This window comes from Ascaphus truei, unplaced genomic scaffold, assembly GCF_040206685.1.
Source record: "Ascaphus truei isolate aAscTru1 unplaced genomic scaffold, aAscTru1.hap1 HAP1_SCAFFOLD_378, whole genome shotgun sequence".
Taxonomy (NCBI): Eukaryota; Metazoa; Chordata; class Amphibia; order Anura; family Ascaphidae; genus Ascaphus; species Ascaphus truei.
Window position 1 is genome coordinate 306,778 of NW_027456709.1, and position 16,954 is coordinate 323,731.

A 16,954-nucleotide genomic window follows, 5' to 3' on the forward strand; every position below is an offset into this window, starting at 1 on the left:
AATATAATTTAAAATAATCCGTTCTGTGGGTCTGAGCGGGTTGAAATTCACCTGGTTCTCATGAGGAAGGACCCTTGCCATAGTGGCAAAATATCAGCCTTGTACGACCCCCGGAACCGGAGATACCAAAAGACAGTTTAAAAGCACATTACCAAAGTGGCTTTTTTTCTGCCATGCAAGTCAATGGCAGAAACCTGAACTTTAACATTACCCTGACTCCGTTCTGTTGCAACGAGAGGGTCGCAATTTGCCATGCAATCCTGCCACAACTAGGACTACATGGTGACCGAATCTGAGCCCTCTAGGTTGAACAGAACCGGAGTTGTGGGTTCCAGGTTTCTGCTCATTCTGACTTAGCCGTTTCAAAGCTTTCTCCGCCATTACGCTCAATGGTAGGACCCTCCTCGCCGGCGTGACCCTTTCTCACTGCCATTACTGCTCAGACCCTGTTGGGGTCAAATGAGGGGGTTCCTAACATCTAGGGGCAAAATGAATTTTATCTCTTGGTGCCCTGGAACAGAAGTTCCCATGCCAATTGACCTAGTTCCCATGCCAATTGCCCTAGTTCCCACGCCATTTGCGTGATCAGGCAGTAAAAAAACAGTGCAGCAAGCCTCGACATTTGTTACTCTGTATTTTGTTATACAGTAATATCAAAGGAGCAAATGGAAACAATGCACAGTACAGTAAGACAAATCAACATGTTCTTTTATTTGTTCAGTCAGTTCAAAAACATTTATTTACAAATACAATGTTGAAGCATTTTAAGTAACATCTCCTTTATTAAAGAAACACAGTACTGTATACAGTACAGTACAGTGGGATGGTGCGCAACACTGTCAGTCAGACCTGCACCAGTTCAGTCCTAGAGGGCAGCAAACAGGGCAGGTTTTCAGGGCAACCTTGAAAACCGTGCCTGTTTGCGGCCCTCAGGGACTGGAGTTGTGCATGTCCTGTGTAAAAAAACACACAACAACATCTCCTTTTTTAAGTACAGCGGGTACTATAGGGCAAAACATGTACAGTACAATACAGTTCAGCACAACAGTATGGTCTCACTGAAAGTCCTCCACATTGTCCATCCAGGGCTGATTCCTTGCATGCGCAAAACGCCATTAATGCAGTCTCTAACGCCTTTCGTTACAGGATCTGTAACTGCATAAAAGCGCCGCATTTCTTCCCCAAGGTTTTTCCTTAAATTGACAGGAAGCGCCTTTTTTACGCGAATCCCATCGTAGTTGACTTTGAACACCCACTCGCAGTACAACGAGTAGGGAATATGGTGCTTAAAAATCACCAAGGCATACTTGTGGGGTACACCAGCACTCCTCACCCTATACTTCTCCATGAACGCCGGTGGCAGATCGCACAGGGTGATGTCGGGCACCTTTTCGATGCGAGCGGGTGTAGGTCTTTTGGGAACTGGTGTGCTTGAGGCGACGGGCGATGGTAGGTAGTCTGGGAGGAAGCTTTCCTCCGGTCGTGGTCGCCGTGTTGTCTCCTGGCGTGGTCTTGACGGGCTTGTCATGTCCTCCTCAACGGCATATATGTACACTACATCTTCTGGTGGAGGGGGTGCGCTTGGTGATGGAAGGGGGTCGAAGGTCCCATTCATCACATCCATGTCACCCCCCTGCACCGGCGTCGGGGAAACAGGGGCATTAGCACCGAACAAATAATGTATGCCCGCAATGTCAGCCTCTATCTTCTCCATCCGTTGATCCATCCGTTGTTCCATTTGTAGCATCCGTTGCTCCACATTTAACATGGTCTCCAGAAGCAGATCTATCTTTGCCAGCACAATAGAATTCCCGGGGAGATCCACACTTATCCCATTCAGCATCCGGTCTAACGAGCTGCTTCTTGTGCATGGCGTGTGGATATCTGGGGGGATGGGTGCAACGGAGGATGAGTTGGGGGTTCCATGGACAGAAGCGGCATCGAGGGAGAGTGCAGGAGGTGACCTGTGGATACCCGGTAGAGGAGAAGTGGCAGCGTCGTCGAAGAGGGTTGGAGAAAATGACCTTTGGATTTCCGGGCGAGAAGCAGAGTCGTCTAAGCGCAAAGGAGACAGTGACCCGTGGATTTCAGAGGCGGCAGCGTCGTCAGATGGAACCGGAGAAGATGGGGGTGGAGAAGACGGGCTGAAGTTTTCCGGGACAGCTACAGCAGAGTCGTCGAAGCATATGTGAGGAATTGGTCTGCGAGTTCGATGGGTTGGCTGCCAATCGTTTTGTGTCGAGAGTACAGCACCGTATATCTTCTTCACATAATGAGGCTGACGTCTAAGAAAACCCTTAAACTTTGGGGTCAGCAGAAGGTTTTCTTTATTGGCCTTAGCCTGTCGCTTTGCCCTTGGCGTGGAATCGGCAACCGCCTTTCGCTTTTTCAGCATGACAGGCACGGCAGAGGTGAGTGGGTTCTTGCGTCCATAGAACCGGGGTTGCTCCATGGAAGCAGGTGGCACAATGCAGTACAGTATCTGGACAATGGCAAGTTCAGATAAAGTAGAAAGAGCAGGATATTCAGCGCTCGTGCTGTATGAAAATGTGGATAGTCCCTTTGCAGCATGCACATGGAGCAACTCCCCAGAAGCTCCCAACTCAAGGTGAACCCCCTGAAAAGGGGGGAAGACACCCTGAAAAACAAGGTATAAAAAATGCACAGATGCGCACCAGGGATTAGTGAAAGGTAATTTATTAAAAATGTACACAGTAACTGATGGGATCCAACCCCACCTCAGAAAAGCTAAGCAGCTAAAACGGCTAAGTACCACCAGAGAGAAATTCTAGTTGTGACTATACCCTAAGCTGCACAGCATAAAAATTACAGTTAATGCATATAAAATAAACATGAAATAAACAACATGAAAAAGCCTATTTATCAATTCGTGATGAAACCGCCATAGGATAAAACACTGGCAAGGGGAGACGGACAAGGGGAGACAGACAGCAGACTCGCGGTGTCTGCAGAGGATCCGGATCTCGGCACCGCAGAGATGGAAAAAACCGCTGCTGTCTCCTGCAGGCTCCGTCACAGCTTGCCAGCAAACACGCGCAGGATGACCTGTCTTGACCTCTAGGTCTCCCCTTGCCAGTGTTTTATCCTATGGCGGTTTCATCACGAATCGATAGATAGGCTTTTTCATGTTGTTTATTCCATGTTTATTTTATATGCATTAACTGTAATTTTTATGCTGTGCAGCTTAGGGTATAGTCACAACTAGAATTTCTCTCTGGTGGTACTTAGTCGTTTTAGCTGCTTAGCTTTTCTGAGGTGGGTTGGATCCCCTCAGTTACTGTGTACATTTTTAATAAATTACCTTTCACTAATCCCTGGTGCGCATCTGTGCATTTTTTATACCAAGTTCAGATAAAGATCATGGAGTGGTGGGCTATGCAAAGTGTGTGACCTTTTATGCATGGTGACCAGGTACAGGTGTTGAAAGTGGGCGTACTCTAATGTGAGTCATTACCGTATAAATACACCATCCATTTTGTGTATTGACTGCACATAGAATACACATCGACTAAACATCGAATATACATTCTTGTGTTTGTATTTCTTTCTACTCGCAGCAATGCCTGTTAAAAAGATTTCAAAGGATCTCAGCATGCGAATTAAGGAGATGTACACGAGCGGACACCGAATTGCTGCTATCCAATGCTGGTTAGCTACTTATGGCCTCGTTGTGCCATCAAACACCGTGAGCTATCATGCATACGGAAAAGGGCACCAAGGGTAACTAACGCGTAAGTAAATTTATAAAACTTAACAAAAAAAAATATAGAAAACTGTACGTACTGTACTGTACTGTTCATACAGTACAGTACATCTACAGTACAGTTCTGTATCTACTGTAATACTGTTGTTATTTCTGTTGATTTATTTTACAACATAGTTTGTCTATTTATATTTATAGTACAGCAGTATACATTTTTTTGTATATTTCAATTTATCTTACAACGGTATATATAGGATGTATATTTATATTACAACAGTATATTTATTTTGTATATTTATATTTATAGTACAACAGTATATATATTTTGTCTATTTATATTTATAGTATAGCAGTATACATTTTTTGTATATTTCAATTAATTTTACAAGGGTATACTGTATATACACAGGCGGCACACTTTATTCGAGTGCGGCTCATTCCGCAAGCCGGGAAATGTCCCGGCTTGCGAGCCGCACTCCCTCAGCGTGCCGCGCATCACCGATGCGTGGTCACGCATCATCGGGTGCCTGTGCCGCCTGTACGCGTGCCCAGGGCTCCCCGAGGGAGCCCTGGTGTCGCGTGGATCTACTTACGGCGGCGGGATGTTCCGGGGGACCCGGCGGACCCGGTAAGGAAAGGGGGAAGCCCCGATCGGCGGGCCTCTCCTCCGAGGCTTCGGCGCACGCCCGGCACCCTCCGGCACGCGCCAGGTTACTGCTGCGGCCGAGAACGGGCAAATGCTCGAATAAACTCGGCCGCAGCAGTAGGATGTATATTTATATTTATATTACAACAGTATATTTATTTTGTATATTTATAGTACAACAGTATACATTTTTTGTATATTTATATTTACTGTATATTACAACATTACATTTATATACATTTTATATTGCTACATATTAATAAAACAATATATTTTCTTTACATTGTAGGGAGACAACTCTTCTGGGGGACAAAATAAGTGAGGAGAATGATGAGAGGAGTGCATTAAGGGTTAAAAATACTCTGCAGGAAAAGCACAATCTGACTGTATCCGAGAGCAGCATAAAGAAGATGAGACGCAGCATTGGATGGAAATATAGACGTGTGATTTTAGTACTGGACAGTACAGGAGGTAAAAGTGTTGTTTAGCAAACTGTACTGCACTGTGCAGCTAAAATGTTTTATTCCTTGTCATTACAGAGCGTACCCCATGATACGGGATGCAAACAAAATCAAAAGAGTGCTCCAGGCCCAGGCATGGATCGACAGCGGGGAGACTTTCCAGGATTGCATCTTCACTGATGAGTCTACTGTGTCACTGGAGAGATTTGCAAGATTTGCGTTCCACAAAAAAGACAGCATATCTTTGTAGCCGCGATCAAAAAAACCCTGTGAAGCTGCATGTGTGGGGTGCCATCTCTAGGCGTGGACCGGGATGTATTGTCATCTTTGAAGGTAAAATTTATCAAATATAATGTCGCCTAATGCACTGTACTTGACTAGTGTTGCCTTACCGTATGCACTGTACTGTACTATTGTGCAGTTTTTTGAGCACTTTGCTTTTCTTGCTATAGGAATCATGAATAAAGCTTTCTTCCAAGACAACATTGTGCCCGAGATAGTGCAATACAACACACGCGAGTTCCCCAATGGTCACCGCTTCTACCAGGACAAAGATCCCAAGCACACCGCGTCAACGGCGCATATCCTTGAGCGCGGCATCAACTGGGTGAAGACGCCAGCGGAGTAAGTGCAGTACACCGTGTCCTATTTTTGTTCCCCACTGTTTTTAGCTCTTAAAACAATTGTCCTTTCTTTCCAATGACAGATCGCCAGACTTCAATCCGATCGAAATGGTCTGGCATCAGCTGAAGGACCATATCCGGAAAGTGGCGAAACTCTCCAAAAAGGACGAGTTGTTGAAAGGCATAATGAGTTTTTGGAACGATGTACTCACCGTGGAACGCTGCAATAAATATATAGACCATATTGCCACTGTGTTGCCCATTGTCATCGCGCGTAATGGGCAAGCATCAGGAAAGTAGTACTGTGCTGTACTATTGTAAGTACAGTATGATACAGGTAAGTATGGCACAGATTTTTTCTTTCCAGATAGTAATAGTATACAGTAGTTAGTTTTTTCTTTACAGAGAGAGCAGCATCAGCCATCAGGTTACAGTACATCGAATTTAACAGTAGTCAGAGTATACAGTAGTTCCAGTATACAGTAGACTAGTTTGACAGTACTACAGTAACTGCCTACTAACTGCTCCATTTTCTTCTTTCCAGAGAAAGCTGCACCAGCCACCTACAGTAGTTCTGCCATAATACAGCACAGTACGCACATACAGTACAGTACAGTAACTGCACTAATTTTTTGTTTTCTTGTCATTTCAGGAAAAAGGGGGGCCTAGGGGGAGATGGGGCCGTTGTGTCCTGTCAAATCTGCTTGTACAGTCAAATGTACAGTATATAAACAGCAGTAATGATGTACACAAAACCTCTCCTCTCTCAATGAACTACTGTACTGCAGACAGAATGAGGAAAAGATAAAGACGGAAAAAATAATATTACTATACAGTATATAGTATATATATTATACAGTACATTACAGTACTATACATAGTATTAAAAGATATTCTTATAAATGTGCATTACTCATGTTTCCCCATGTTTTACAAATGTTTTCCAAATGGTTATCCAATTTCAAGCTGCCAAAAGAACTTAATAAAGACTGCATTATGTATAATTCCTGATTATTTTTATATTTGTATTTTTTGGTTCCTGATAAAATAAAATAAATATTTATTCTCTTTCCTGTGAATCATAATCATTGACAACCACCCCTACAGTGCACCAATGAATAAGAATGTTTTGTAAATGTTTCTCAGATTCAACCCGCTCAGACCCATAGAACGGATTATTTTAAATTATATTTATATATTTTTATTTTAAAGATATTAAAGAATGTACTGTATTGTATTTAAAACATGTGACTGTAGGAGGCGCATGCGCGATGTTGAGGCGGATGGCTGCTTAAGCCTAGAGCTCCGTCCCCCGCCAACACAATAGAGCTAAAATAACCACTTTCTTGCGATCCTCAAACCCCGGCACTTATATACAGCTAACAAAGAACACTCAGAGATGGCCCCGCAAACTAATAAAAAGAAGGCCACGAGCGATCTACGCAGATACCAGAACAGATCAGGGGCAAAGGGTACCGGAGCCGAAATGGCGGCGGGCTCAGCCACGGGGTCGGATTCCGACCGAGAGGAGGAGGCAGTGGAGGAGCCTGAACAGCTGCCGGTAAGGCGCTGTGATTTTGATCGGCTCTAAAATGACATGCACAAACTTTTTCGGGCAGAAATACAGGAGCTCCGTAAGGAGGTTCAGGGAGTGGGGGAGCGCACAGGGGCCCTGGAGGAGAAAATGGCGGCAACTTCAAAAGCCATACGAAAATCAGACAAGAGATCCTCACACTTACAAGCCCAAATCACAGAAATAGCAGAGAGACAGGAAGATGCAGAGAACAGGGATCGCCGCAATAACATACGGATCCGCGGCATCCCTGAAGAGATCACAGAGATAGAAGACTTTGTCTCCCGCTGAATGACGTCCCTGCTGCCTGACACCCCTGCACCGGAGCTTCTGATGGACCGCTGACATCGAGCTCTCAGGAGCAGACCTGTGGCTAATCAACAACCTCGTGACGTAATAGCGAGGCTGCATTACTTTCGCACCCGAGAATCACTCTTCCAGAAGACACGCACCCAAAATGCCTGCAAGTTCGAGGAAACTACCCTCCAATTGTTCCAGGATCTCTCCCCTCTCACACTGGCTAGACGGCAGAAACTGCAGCCGGTCACGAGGCTCCTCCAGGACAGAGCCATCAGATACAGATGGACCTTCCCGTTCGGCCTACTGGTCATCAAGAACGGGAAGGCCGTCTCCATGAGAGAACCAGAGGAGGGGGACGACTTCCTCCACAAACTGGGAGTGAAAGAGGCCCCGATCAACAGGCCTCAAGAGGAGCCAGCACGAGAGGTGGACTGGCAGAGAGTGGCTAGCCCAAAACGAAGCACGGGAACCGCAGAGGGGAGATAAAGACTAACACAGTGTACAATGCGTTTCACCACACCTAAAGTTTCCGCAGTTGCGGACCAAGTTTGTATTAAAATGGCGCTGTTGCCCTACACCCTCAACTCAAGCAGGGATGAGACATCACCCATCAAAGTCCCAGCAATGGGGTAAAAATATCCCCAAATACGTGGAAGCGGATGAAGACTGGCCGACGAGCTGAAAAAGGAGACCCGCAGCACACTTACCTTGTCGGGCGGCCGAACGGAGGGAAGCGGGTCACGGAGGATGGCCGTGGAACGCAAGCTGGCCAAGATGGAGGTGTCCCTGGCCATGGCAGATGGAGAGAACAGCACCGGAAGAAGAAGGACTAGTGGCGGGAAGACAAGCACCCATCTCCGAGACCAGCCGAAGGGAAAATGGCGACGGCCGGAAGGACGTCACAGGATATGGCCCGGCGGCCATCTTGGTAGAGGCGGAGGTGGTACAGACTAGAGACAAGAGGCCAAAGGCGGACATACGTCATAGGCCCGCGACGGACAATGTCGCAAACAGTTTAAACACCCACCGAAGCCACGAATTACAGTTACAACACAGCCATATAAGTATTAGTTAGTATAAAAATAAAGATAAAAAATAAAGGCACCCACAGCTCACTCTATAAAGGGTAGAAACAAGACACACGGAGGGAGAATTAAAAGGGCTTCCCGGGATCCGGAGGTAAGGGGGGGAAAGGAATTAGGTCCTTAGCTCACTAGATATAGGCAACATCAAAGAATGCAGAATGCAGACATAGGTAGGGAGTGCTACGGTTACAAACAGTTCTGGTTCACAAACAAAAAAAAAAAAAAAAAGGAGGGAGAGGAGAAAGGGGGAGAAAGGGGGGGAAAGGGAAAAAAAAAAAAAAAAAAAGTGGTTACAGGTTTTGTTTTTTATGGCACTACTTGGCGGGGAGGGGAGGGAGGAGAGCTCACGCCTACCATCGTCATGGGACTCCACGTGGGCACCTGGGGGTTATCCCTCAGGGGGCCCATGCAAGACCCCACTGGGCCGGTGGAGGGGGGCTCTGGAGACGGGAGGGAAACCACCCGAGCTAGAGCCCGGACCGGACACCCAGGAGGGGCAGCCAAGTGACAGCGGGGGGTTGGCCCCGACTGTACACCAAAGGTTCTATTTGTCTATGTTGTGTTCCCCGTGTTTCCCCGGTGTGTGTCCCTTTGTTTTTCCCCCATAAAGCCCGCGAGCACAGAAACAAGGAAGGGAGACCGGAGATGGATCCTAGGACCAAGCTCCACAACTGGGCCAGCAGAGTTCACGATAACACCAAGAGGCTTCAATACCAACAGACATCTGAGGGAACCTGGGTAGGCACCCCAGCCTTCGTCATACCATGGGCTCTGACGGTTGATTGGAAAAGTGAAAAGGTTTGGAAATACACTCATGAGTAAAGGGATCACCATTATTTCACATAATGTGAAAGGCTTTAACAGTCCAGGGAAACGCAGACTAGCTATGGCGGACTACAAAAAAACAGACCCTGACATAATTCTATTACAAGAAACGCATTTTTCCAAAGCTAGCTCACCAAAATATATTGATTATAGGTTTAGGAATTGGTTCTCAGCCTCAGCCAACAAAAAAAAAAGAGGAGTAGCCATTCTACTGCATAACCGTTTGCCCTTTGCGATTAAGACCATTAAAAAAGACTACAACGGCCGATTTCTGATTATAAGCGGCGAAATAAGAGGTCAGCCGATCATACTGGCAAACGTTTATGCGCCAAGTGAAGGTACAGAAGCTTTCCTGGAAAGGTTTTTCTCCGTCCTCCAGAGGATAGCACAGGGATGCGTAATACTAGGGGGCGATTTTAATCAGACATTAGATCCAGTAATGGATAGATGCACCCCGAGCGGCAAAGCTAGATCAAAGGTCAGATAAACCTGGAATAGAGGGCTGAAAGCTAATAAAATTTTAGATATATGGCGGGAACAACACCGCCAGGACAAAGGATTTACATTCTACTCCCACCCACATGACAGATATAGTAGGATAGACTACCTCTTTATATCCAGTAGAATGGTTTCACAGATCTCCCACTGGGGCATCCACGATATTTCATGGTCAGATCATGCGCCGATAGAGCTGCGGTGCTCCGATTTTATTCTGGACAGACCAGGAGCGAACTGGAAACTTAATGAAGTTTTAATAAAAATCCCCGAAATTGCACAAAAGATAGGGGATAGAATCAGGGAATATTTTCAAGAGAATACGGGAAGCGTGACTTCGCAGGCTACCCTATGGGAAGCCCATAAGGCGACTCTGAGAGGAGAGCTCATAAGGATTGCAAGCAGGCGAAAGAGGGAGAAGGACAAAAAAATCAATCAGTTACAAGAAGAATTGGCAGTCCTCTCAGCTCGACATAAAAATAGCAAAGATGCAATGACCCTTAAGGAGCTGCTAGACACTAAAACCAAACTTAATATCTTGCTGACCTCCCGTGCTGAAAAGGAGCTGACATGGTCTAAGCGGAAATTTTTCGAGAAAGCAAACAGGCCAGATACCCTACTTGCCAACAAACTAAGAGACAAAAACCAAGTCTCCCAAATTCAGACAATTCGAACAGAGCAGGGGGATCTGACCTCTGACCCCAAAAAAATAGTTAATGAATTTAAAACATATTATGAAACCCTCTACGACGGGGCGAAGGTGGCACACACGCCAACCACAAAAGCACGACTAAAGACGTTCTTAACAGAGGCTCAATTGCCTAAAGTGACCAGAGAGGAGAGGGACGCACTACAGGCAGACTTTACTATCGAGGAACTCCTAGAGGTAATGAAGTCATTTAAAGCAGCCAAGGCCCCAGGCCCGGATGGCTTTTCCAATCTCTATTATAAGAAATTTCGCAAAATACTAGCTCCTCATCTACTAAAACTGTGTAATTCCTTCATGAATGGTGCCCCCATCCCGGGCCCGATGCTCCAGGCGTCTATCTCAGTAATCCACAAACAAGGAAAGGACCCAGCGGACTGTAAAAGCTATAGGCCCATCTCTTTAATAAACTCAGATACCAAAATCTTTTCCAAACTTTTAGCTAACCGCCTTAACCAGGTGTTGTCCAAGTTGGTCCATCCTGATCAAGTGGGGTTCATATGTGGTCGACAAGCAGCTGATAACACCAGACGGATAATAGATTTGATTGATCTGGCGCAAAAAAAACATATCCCGTCTATGGTGCTTAGTTTAGATGCAGAAAAAGCGTTCGACAGAATTGACTGGCCGTACTTGAGGGAGACGCTGGGGGCGTTCGGCCTGGGTGGGAGAATGATAGAGGCAATTCTCGCTCTGTATCGGGGACCGACGGCGAAGGTCAGACACCAGGGCTTCCCCTCGGAAGAATTCCAGATTAAGAGCGGCACCAGACAAGGCTGTCCTCTGTCACCCCTTCTCTTTGCGCTATGCATCGAACCCCTAGCGGCGCACATACGCCTCAGTCCGAATATAGCAGGAATCCAAATTAGTGACCAGCCACATAAAGTGGACCTGTACACTGATGACGTGATACTCACGCTATCACAGCCCCTCACCTCTCTACCGAACGTCTTTCAATTGCTAGGGGAATTTAATGCGATATCTGGGTTCAAAATTAACCAAGCAAAATCAGAAGCCCTAAATATCAACTTACCTAAGGCCACCGAGAAACTGATCACGGTGAACTTTGAATTCAAATGGCAAACCTCCTCCATAAAATATTTAGGGATAAATATCACGAAGCAATCAGGCACCCTTTATAAGGCGAATTACCCCAGACTAATACGGACACTGAAGGAAGATCTCCGGAAATGGGCAGGGTACAACATATCCTGGATTGGCAGGATTCAATCTCTAAAAATGAATCTCCTTCCCAGAATTCTGTACCTATTTCAGACTCTTCCGGTCCCTATAATCAGGGAAGAGATCCTTCGGTTACAGTCCGCAATGGTGAAGTTTGTCTGGGGTAATAAAACCCCCCCGCATCAAAACTAGCACGCTAATTCGGCCCACAACAAGAGGAGGATTAGCGGTACCTTGCCTGTTATCATACTTCAGAGCGGCCCAATTGACCCAAATTATCCAGTGGCTCACCCACCCTAGTCGGAGGCGATGGGTGGAACTGGAGGCGGCCTGCTGTGCCCCGGTGGCATTGCAGGACCTGATCTGGCTCCCAAATAAGGTCCGCAAGGACTTCACACACCCGCTCCCCGCGGTTGTCAGCTCTTTGGCAGTATGGGACAAAAGCAAATATAAACACGTCTTGATGAGACAACACTCTTTGATGACCCCAATTTTGGGAAACCCTGATTTCGCTCCGTGCCTGCAGAAGAAAGATTTTATTACATGGACACAGAAGGGCTATACTCGCCTTTTACACCTGAAGGGTAGAATATCTATCAAACCGTTTGAGCAAATTAAGTCTGAAAAATCAATTCCAAATTCTGAATTCTTTAGATACCTCCAGCTAAGAGCTTTCTATGATAAATTTCCCATTCGAGCTAAACGCACTAATTTTGAACAGCTCTGTTCTACTGGAACAGGAACCAAGGGACTTATCTCTACGATGTACAAGGCGGTGGTCTGTCCGACTTCTGACGCCGACGTGACACTAAAATATAAGAATAGATGGGAAAGAGATCTGGGGGACACACTAGAGGACGAGGACTGGGACTATATTGTCTTAGCGGCAGCTAAGAGCTCAATCTGCACGACATTGAAGGAGAACGCGTATAAGGTCCTGATGAGGTGGTATTTGACCCCATTACGATTATCAAAGTTTGTCAGGGGTTACCCTCCATTGTGCCCTAAACAATATGGGGAGCAGGCAGACTTGCTGCACATGCTGTGGGGTTGCACCAAGATACTCCCAATCTGGGAAGATGTCAGAAATTGGCTCCAGAGAATTCTCGACTGCGTGATCCCTTTAGACCCCTGGTTGTTTCTGCTGGCCAGACGCACCCCGGGGTTAAACAGGTCGGAGCACAAATTGATTGCACATTTTGCAACTGCCCTGAGGTGCGAAATCGCAGCATTGTGGAAGCAGTCGGAACTACCAAATATCCCAAAAATCAGGAACAGAATTTGGCACGTTTGCCGAATGGAACAGTTAACGAGTCTGGTTAACGACACCGGCACAAACTTTCTAAAAGTCTGGTCTCCATGGCTAGACCTGAACGATATCCCAGGGATCAATGCCTCCAACATACTGCTCTAGTAGCTCTAGGCGCGTTCTCCTTTGATGAGTGTAGGGGACGGGGAGACATAGAATACGATCAACAAGAGGGGATAACTAAATTCGGAAGCAAAATGAGCGAGCAGGGACTAGGATACATACGTGAGATTAGACGCCAACATTACGATTGCAGTTAACCTGAGATCTGTCGGACCGGAAGTCTTCAAAGCCCAAGAGATCCAGAGCCTTGATGGAACCGTAGTTTCCAAGATGAGCCCAACGGAGCTGAAGCCTCTCTGGGGCAACCTCACCCCCCCCTCCCTTCCTCCTCCCCCTGGTGTCGTATGATTGTCAGTCTTGTTGGTCTGTACGTAACCCCGGTATGTCTTACGTGAGTCTACTTATAAAATGAGTTGGTATGGGTACTGTTGTATAAGACAATGGGTTGGCAGAAAATGTGATAATTGTACCATGCACTCAATAAAAACTTTTTTGGTTGGAAAAAAAACATGTGACTGTAAACCATACTGACTGACAAATGTTTTCACACCCTGATGAAATACAGTATCAGTTTACTCTCAATTCTCACAGTGCTGTGCACATCAGATTTACATTTCAAATTCGAGAGGGGATTTACCGTTAACAAAACAGGCCTCTAAGGGTTGGGGGAGGGGGGTTGTTTGATGAGACGCAGGCGTACTGAGTCTTTGTAGCTCGGCTATGGGCGGATTAAGAACACAATGGCAATATGTAGAAGATTAACGACCCAGTGGAGAGAGGGGGTTGGTAGGATAGGGTGACTCAGCCGATTGACGCTTGGCTAGGGAGGGATTAAAAACTCTGGAGGTGTGTGGCTGAAATAGTTAACAGCACTGTAATTTCAAAAGGCAGTTCATCATAATAATTTGATGAATAAACCCCCAAAGACAACCCCCAAATACAGTACATAAAAAGCAAGTCACTTTAACTCCCTGTGCCCCATGCACCAAAAACAAACAGTAGATTTTATATACAGTATATATATATACACTGCATATATACTGTATTATAAATTAATATTCATACAGTATAAACGTCCATTTTTCATGTATCTCCATGTTTTACAAATGTTTTGTAAATGTTTCTCCGATTTCAATCTGCCAGAAGAATTTAATAAAGGCTGCAGTATGTATTATTGTGTGTTGATGGTTAGAATTGCTGTGCATTTTAAATGTTTCAACATTGTACAGTATTTGTAAATAAATGTTTTTGTACTGACTCCACCAATAAAAGAACATGTTGAATTGTCTCACATTGTTTCCATTTGCTCCTTTGACAGTGTAACAAATGTAGAGGCTTGCTGCACTGTTTTTTTTAACTGCCTGACCGCAAAGCCGCAAGCTCGGCAACATTGTAAAAAAAGAGCAATGAGCGCGCAATTGGCGTGGGAACTAGGACAATTGGCGTGGGAACTTCTGTTCCAGGGCACCTAGAGATAAAAAAAATTTGCCCCTAGATGTTAGGAACCCCCTCACTTGACCCCAACAGGGTCCGAGCAGTAATGGCGACAAGAAAGGGTCACGCCGGTGAGGAGGGTCCTACCATTGAGCGTAATGGCGGAGAAAGCTTTGAAACGGCTGTCAGAATGAGCAGAAACCTGGAACCCACAACTCCGGTTCTGTTCAACCTAGAGGGCTCAGATTTGGTCACCATGTAGTCCTAGTTGCGGCAGGATTGCATGGCAAATTGCGACCCTCTCGTGGCAACAGAACGGAGTCAGGGTAATGTTAAAGTACAGGTTTCTGCCATTGACTTGCATGGCAGAAAAAAAGCCACTTTGGTAATGTGCTTTAAACTGTCTTTTGGTATCTCCGGTTCCGGGGGTCGTGCAAGGCTGATATTTCGCCACTATGGCAAGGGTCCTTCCGCATGAGGACCAGGCGAATTTCAACCCGCTCAGACCCACAGAACGGGTTATTTTAAATTATATATATATATATATATATATATATATTATATATATTCGCGCAATTGGCGTGGGAACTACTTAGGGCCTCGGTCAAGTTCACGGCCAATTGGCGTGGGAACTTCTTTTCTAGGGCACCTAGAAATAAAGAACCCCCTCACTTCACACCAACAGGGTCCGAGCATGTACAGTACTGTACTTTAAAATAAATTAAATATGCAATTTTACTATTACTCCCCTCACCACTCCCCGAAGAAGACCGTTTTAAGTCGAAACGCGTTGGAGTGGGAGTCTGTGAAGTGGGACCCCTACCGCTTTTCCTGACAAGAGGCTCTGATCATTTTTTATTTGGCCCTTGACACCTATGCTTTAAGTGGTGATGTATACATAATATTGTTACATGTGCTATTACTGCCTCCACTTTCTGCAGTTATCTCTCTACAACAAACAGTGATTTTTTGCTGGATGTGCACTAATCTGCAGTGTGTGCATATGAAACACATATATGCTCAATTGAGCGCTTCTTGTGTTTGTTGAACATCCTCTGGTGCTTGATTTGCCTTATCCTTGTACCTTTGCTTCTAGGTATATATGCTTGGTAGATGTGAGTCCCCCTCCTCTTTTAATTTTCTTCCCTTGTTTTTAACCCACTATAATTAACTCATTGTTAATATTCCCTTGGTATGCCGTGTGCTTCTTGAAAGGTTGCTTTCCTTGTTGCTATATATTTCTATCATCCTTTAGCACCACTGTCTAGTGTTATTATACTACATATTTACAGTTTTGGGGCAACAGTGATATATTGTGTCGATGTGGTATACTTTTGTGTGTTCTATTATATGTCTTTTGCTTTCTCTCTATAGCAATTCTTATACCAGCTCCACTTTTAATTAAATACCTTCCCTTCCTTTTTCATGCAAGAGCTAGTATGAATTTTAGTGCGCAGGAAGAGCAGAGAATTGCCAGCGCCAAAGCAGCTTTCTCATTTTCACGCACTGATTTAGCTGACAACAGTACTGATACCCCTGTCTCTGGATCTACAGAGACAGATGCTCTGAATACGTTTAAATATCTATCACAGAGGAGACTGCGTAGCTGGTGGAACGCACGGCACTCGATAATTATCTCTTATACAAAATAATCCCAAGAGGTTTGAGGATTAAGCTTTTCCCTGCCTTTGAATTATTTGATATCTCTTTGAAAGAACGTTGGGAAGCATCTCTTACTAGATGCTCATTGGAGCTGATAGTCATTCTAATTGAACATGATAAACTTGTGTTGGCAGAATTGACTGATAAGATTGAGATTGCTAAAAAGGAGCTTACTGCTGCGGCTCATTTTATTCTAACACATCGCAGGTTTTTCCCTGGCTTTTTCCTGGAATGCGACGCACTTCACCGGGAGCATGCCGCATTCATTTTGCGTTCTCAGCCACGGGTCATGCGCGGGTCATGCGCGGTTGACGCGCGGTTGATGCGTTTATTGAGAATGGTTCGGATTTAATAGGTTGCAATTCTTCGCGTGCCCGCCAGATGGCAGATATTCATGAATTGTAATGCGCATGCGCTTCAGTAATGTGTCGACTTGCAGGTGTTTCGTGTAAAAAAGAAAACAGTATGTGTCTTCTATACAGTGCCAGTACATACAGTACAGTACAGTATGTGTATTCTATTTTTTTAATACTCTTATACTGAGCATGCCTACAGTATACAGTGCAGTATGCCTGGACAGTAGTGTACATTCTAGAAACACTGTATTTTGTTACAGTAGCAAAGGAGCCAATGGAACAATGTAAAACAAATCAACATGTTATTTTATTGGTAGAGTAAGTACAAAAACATTTATTTACAAATACTGTACAATGTAGAAAATTTTTAAGTGCACAGCAATTCAAAACATCAACAGGTGTATGGTTTACTGCTACAGTAGTGAAAACATTTATGTATAGAAAGTAAATGTATGGTTTACAGTCACATGTTTTAAAAACAAATTCTTTACTCATAAAATATACAAACCG